A 6614-nucleotide genomic window follows, 5' to 3' on the forward strand; every position below is an offset into this window, starting at 1 on the left:
TATCAAAGTCTTTACCCCTTTCTGGTCTGAAAAAGTGTTAATTCTTGATTTTTTATCATTCTCACAGTTGAAATACTTAACAAAATTGCATATAACTTAATATAATCTTATTATATATTAACTATTTTCAACTTACATTAAACAAATTCCTATAATGTGATTTACTTTTTAATCATTTTGTTATGCTGTTAAATTTCCAAAATACTTCCTTTCACATTATAATTGAAATTTTTTTAATGTAGATCAGAAAATTCCATTTTATATATCTAGTAAGCATCAACTTGACTGATAATTATTAACATTTTTTTTTTGAAACTTAATTTTGCCAGTTGTAGTAGTCAACACTTTGGATATAAACAAAAAAATGGAGGAAACTGACAAAATGTTATTCATGACTTATGGCATGACCTTTCACAATGGTGTTACCATTTCCTTTGTCAGGTTAAGTAACAATATTGTTTTTACCAGTATTCTTGGTAAAGATAAATTTATAGCTAATATAGTTTATTTTCAACAAATAATAAGTTACTTTAGTTATTTATGTTACCCGAGTATAATAATAGTCAATAAATAAGGATTCACGTCATCGAAATATTTTTCTGTTGTCTGATGTACCTGCTAAAAGCAAATAAGCTTATCTGATGTCTTGCCAGAGAACAAAATTTCTATAGCTTTCAAACAGATATAATTTACAATGAAAATACTTTCAGAAGCAAAAAAAGAACATCTAAAAAAAACTATCAAAAAATTCACAAATCTAAGGTTTGTCCCTGAATCTTCAAAAACATCCCATTAGCTATTGTTGTTCACCTCCTCACAAGCTCTGTCTACTCACTTTCCCAAGAAACTAGAAATGATTACTCACACCAATTCATTTACTCTATAGTGACCTAAATAGTATATAACTTGTTCTATGCAATGATATTTAAACTTTGCCTACAGCTATTTTCAAAGCTGTGCTTCATTACAGTAATTGTTCAGACTACATACTGTGGCATCAAAAAAGGGGTGGGACTGAAGGGTTATAATAATAAAACCTAGTAAAATCATGAAAGGCACAAAACATGAATCATTATATTTTCAAGGACGGATAGTTTCTTAGCATATATAAACCTATGTTTTGGGATGGGAAGAAGAAATCATAAAAATTGATAAGCACATTGTTTACAGGGAAGATTCTTTGGAACTGTGTAGAAATGAAAGTTTTAACCATTTTTCTTTGTTAAATACACTATTATAATTGTTATAAAATGACAAAATATCAATTTAAAAATATTTTTTTAGTCAAAAAATGTTGAAATAGATTTTGAATTATTATTGTTGCTTAAATTTTGAAATATGAAATGCAGTTGTGCATTTGATACATGAAAGGTGCTAACCATTTTTGATAGGGTGAAACTGTGATGTGATATAAGCTAGGTTATAGCTAGATATTGAGTATTTACATAAATTTATGCAAACCCAGTTTTCAGTAATGCTTAGACATTTACTTCAATTCTATAACTGATCCATAATATTTAAAAGTTTGCCAGATTTCATTGTTGCCTTGTTGTTCAAATCTGAATCTGATGTTATTACTTTAATTGCTGAAAAGTTACCTGGATCCAACTGTTACTGCTTAGGTCACCTGGACACAAGTGTTACTCAACATGTTTAAGAGTTTAATCTGACTCAACTTCAACCGCTTTGATTATGTCTACATCCAACTCTTATTCCACTGAAATATACCTAGATTTTGGCTTTAAAATTAATTAAAATTTCCACTTTAGTTTGTTTGATGATAATCTATTTTAAATTTCAGATGTAATTAATTTCAACATGTTAATTTTCATAGTTTAAGAAGAACCATGTCACTATTACATGGTCGTGATTATTCTCATTCAGTTGTAATTCTTTCCAACTTTTACTGTTATCAGGATGCAGTTTTTTTCTGTGTCTATTTACCTGGATTCCATTTCAAGTTGTTCCTCTAGCTGACTAACCTTGGATTCTAGGGTTGAGATGGTCGCTTTAGCCTTGGCACGATGGGATGTTTCTAAGTCTTCTAACTTGGCACGTAATTCTTTATTCTAAAAAGCCATAACAAGCACATTTGTATTTTGTCCAACAACTCCTGTTACATTGACATTGTATTCCTATTTCTGATGCTAGTGTTAGAGATGATATGCCCAATGTGCATATACTCTAGTCCTCTGTATTTGATGTTTTTTTGTAAAGGCTTAAAAAAATTGGACCTTGATTAATCTCTCTCTCTATATTTTTATATACTATATATTTATAAGGGTGAAAAAAATTGTTTGAATACCATACAACAGCCTACAGATACATGGTATTCAGCAAGTGAAAATAGTATAATTAAATAAAAAAATATCATAAAGTCTTGTTTTACAAGCAGCTTGTCCTGGCCAAATGTTTGTTTAGAAAACTAACTATTGTAATCAGTATCTTATATAGATACTATTGTTCAGAACTTCTAATCAAAAGCTTCAACTAGTTCGTTAACAAGTGGTAAAATACTTATGATTACTCAGCAACTAATTATGTTTCCTTTTTACTCTGGTTATTTGTTTGTGTACAGTATATCATTCATGCTGATTTATGGTCAAGAATGTGCATCCATAATTAAAACAAACTTAGACTTGTTGTTAAGTTCCAGAAATCTGACAAAGGAAGTTCTCCATTTTGATTAATTTTCCCAATATTTTCCAAAACAGTTTTATGTTTAATGGATGAAATGATTGGGAGACAAGAAGTTGGATTCTCCTGTTTAACATCTGCTACACAAGCCAGCCCAGCATCTTTTAGTACTGAGTCAAGGATGGTTAACAGGGGAGGTAGCATTTTGGAAACTGATGATTTGTGGTTATTTTGATAGAGCTTGATGAAAGAAGCTCAGCACAACTTTTAAAATAAAACAAACAAAAACACAAAAAACAACTATATATTAATTAAAATATGACTGATGAAATATATATGGATTATACTATGGTGTTACCATACTGGGCATTATATCATCCTTCATATATTTACTCTTCATTGCAGAAATGAGATTTTTAATTTGAAAATTGCTAGGGAAATCATTTTGTAATGCATCATGCATCTGCTTCAACTTTGGGCTTTACTGTGCCATTAGTTTCACAAAATATGGAAACTAATTATTTCTTATATATGATTCCAATCCCCCTTTTTGAAGATAACAATACTTTTGTGCCCATTTTTTTTTTCATGTTTCCCTATCAATGCAGTAATCAATTGACAAATCTCCAATTTAGCTTGTATATCAACTTGATTGGGATATCTTTGAATAAGTTCGTCCCTCATCTGACCTGGAACCACAGTTTAGCTTGATTGTTACATCATTTTACTTTACACATACAATTTAACTTCTCCATGTTGGTCTCGGGAATGGTACAGCAACTTAGACCTCGAAAATAGTGCCAAATGTCTTCTTTTTGTCTACTCAATACAACCCAAACCTTTCCAGAATGACTAATTTGTTTGGTTCCACATCAAAATGACAGGCTGGTTCGTGTGGCAGGTGTTAAGAAAGTCCTTCACCATTCTGAATTGGATTTATATTACTTTTTGTTATCGCAATAATATTACATTATGCTGAGATGCTTTTTAGTGCACGATGACAATATTTTTATTATAGTAGATACATGATATTGAAAAAAATGCATTGACAATTTCTTTACCTGTCTCTCGAGAACTATCCGGCTATTCTCTAGGCTCTGAGTTGCAGATCGTTCACTTGTCAGGTCTACTGTTAATTGTTCAATCTATAAAGGGACACATGCATCTTAACATGTGTGGGCAACAACATACTAGTATTAATCAATTGTGGATAAATATAAATTTTTTGCTTATTCCCTTACCTTACCTAGTTATAATGTCATCATAGCTGATAATTTTGTTAGTACATTTAAGGATGAATAGCAAAAAAGGATGTGTGATAGTCATGTATGTAGCTAACTATAAATTATCAAAATTCAGTATGTCCTCTTCTCCTTAAATTATAAGGTCTTTCCTTTTTTGATTATTGTTCTTTATCTATGATAGCTATAATTTTTCCATTAAACTTTACTTAATATAATGCAGAATAATTTATCTTGAAATTATGTTATAATTTTTTAAGCTAGATCTTAAAGTTTTATCACATTTAGTTTTTTTTTATGTAAGAAACTACTAATTGACCAATTTCATGGACCAAAGCTTATACCTAATATAATGTCTCTTTTAAAGCTCTCATAATCTGAAGATGGTTAACTAAACAGGAAAAAGCATATTCTTGCCTGTGCTTGAGCTTTCCGAGCTTTCTCTCTCATTATTTCTGAATTGCTTTGTTCCTCCTCAAGTTCTTCCTCCAACTGTTGGATTTTGACCTCCAAGCGTCGTTTTTCGTCTTGGAAAAGTGACCTATTTAATAGAAATTTGTTTACAGTGTAATATCTACCTTGCAATTATAACAGCAAACAAATAAATATAAATAAAGAAACATATAGAAAAGATGAGAATAGGAATGATTATGTAAAGATGGAAATATGTAGTATGCTCTTTGTATAATACAAAGAAGCAGATATTAATATTTCAAGATATCGTCAAGAAACACTATGATAAAGTTTTCAGCTAAGTCACAGGAAATTGCATCTTTATACATCAAGTTGGTGTGTTAACATGTAAGAACATGATGTAAATAAATGAAAAACTGATGAGGTGGTAGAAAAGAAAACACTAGTTACAATAATGAATAAAACATTACTGTTACAAATACTTGTGTTGACAAGGAAAAGAAATGAATTGTGATACAAAACTACTGCTGACAGTGAAACTGAAAAATTATAGATGCCATTAAAATTAGTTCTTGTCAGGCAAAAGACCTAATAGTAAAAAAACCTTGCAACAATTACTGATGCACATTATTTAGGTGTTGATAAGTATCACTAAACATAAGAAATATTTTATGAATATCAGAACCTAAAAAATTTCCATATTATGACAGTATATTTCTAATTGACAGCTGCAACTTTTAAGTATGCTATACAATTGAGTTTTCTCACCCTTTAGACACATTACTGTTGACTTCTTCCTGTAAATCATCTCTATCAGCCTCTGCCGAGCGACGGGCTCGTTCTGAGTTGGACAAATCTTCCTGAAGCTGAATCATTTCTGCTTCCATTAACTTCACTTTTTTATCCGCATCTTTGAATTGAGTAACTAGCTCCTCTTGGGAGTTTCTTGCTTCTTCTGCATCTTTTTGACAATCTTTTACTTGAGCCTGAAAGATAGATAAAAAATTGAAATTTATATATAATTGAAAATAACAACAAAGTATCCAAGTATCAAAACATAATCCAATAAATTCATTGAAAGAAAAACTAAGGTATGTCATTAATAAAAAGATACGCAAGCTATAATCCAATAATTGGAAAACAAGACACACTGTAGTTGCTAAAAATACATACACACATCAGGACCACACAGTACAGAATATTTGGACAAAACCATGCCTAGTATAATAATAAGCATTTTTAGAACTGTCAAGTACCCACTCAAAACATCCTCTATAATTATATTTTATTACAAAGTATCAATTACAATAAAGCAGTTTTCTAAAGTAATTTGTGAAAAATGTATAAAACATTTATAGCTCACTGGAGTAATACTCATAGGCAAATCATACTTTCATTGCTATTTTTGAACATATTTTTTTAATATTAAACTTATAAATATGAAACATTATTAAAAATACATTTTTTCAAATAAGGTTATTTTTTGTTAAATTTCTAACCTAATTTCTTTAAAAACTTGGTTATGCATACACAGTTATTACCAATATAATATCACATTCTGTACCTGAAGTTTTTTGAGTTGTCGAAGAGCATCCTCTTTTGTTCTTGTAGCCATTTCAAACTGTTGTTCCAAGTCCTTGAAATCTCCTTCCATCTTCTTTCTCACATTCATAGAAGTAGATCGTTGTTTCCTCTCTTCCTCCAACTCTGTCTCCAAGTCACGAATCTTGACAGAATTATAGCAACACCATTAAAAAAATTTACGTTATCAGTATATTCACCTCAAGAGTTGGAGCAAGTATATTTCTACAAAAAGGATTCTATTAATAAATTCTTTATTCCTTGGGAAAAAATATTTTTGCATTCTCCCCCTATGAATAAAATATCAGTACATTCCTTTCCATAGTGATAATATTAATACCTTCCCTTTCTCCAGTTTTAGAAGCCCTATACAATTATTCTTCTCAAAGTGATAATATCAATAATTATAATGTTTCCAAAAATACGGTCTGTATACAATCTTACTCACTAAAGTGACAACTTCAGTACTTCCTTTCTTTAGTTTATAAACCCTATATAATTATTTTCTCAATACATTTCTTGTCTCTAGTGTTACAAACACAAAACAATCATTTTCCCCAGAGACAAATTACCAATGTATTTCTTGATTCCAGTGTTAAAAGCCCTATAAAATCTTTCCCCCCAAAGTTACATTATCAGTACATTTCTTGACTTTAAAGTTTTAGGGTCTAAACCAGTGGTTGGCAACCTTTTTGATCGCAGGTCAATTATTTTATTTTTGTTTTTGAAAAATTTAGCATT

The 6614-nt window shown here is 30.0% G+C and overlaps 1 pseudogene; it reads right to left on the minus strand.

The window, feature by feature from the left end:
• The window catches only part of LOC106478119, a 54196-nt pseudogene that overhangs the window by 7333 nt on the left and 40249 nt on the right, over positions 1 to 6614 (minus strand).

This window comes from Limulus polyphemus, unplaced genomic scaffold, assembly GCF_000517525.1.
Source record: "Limulus polyphemus unplaced genomic scaffold, Limulus_polyphemus-2.1.2 Scaffold181, whole genome shotgun sequence".
Lineage (NCBI taxonomy): Eukaryota > Metazoa > Arthropoda > Merostomata > Xiphosura > Limulidae > Limulus > Limulus polyphemus.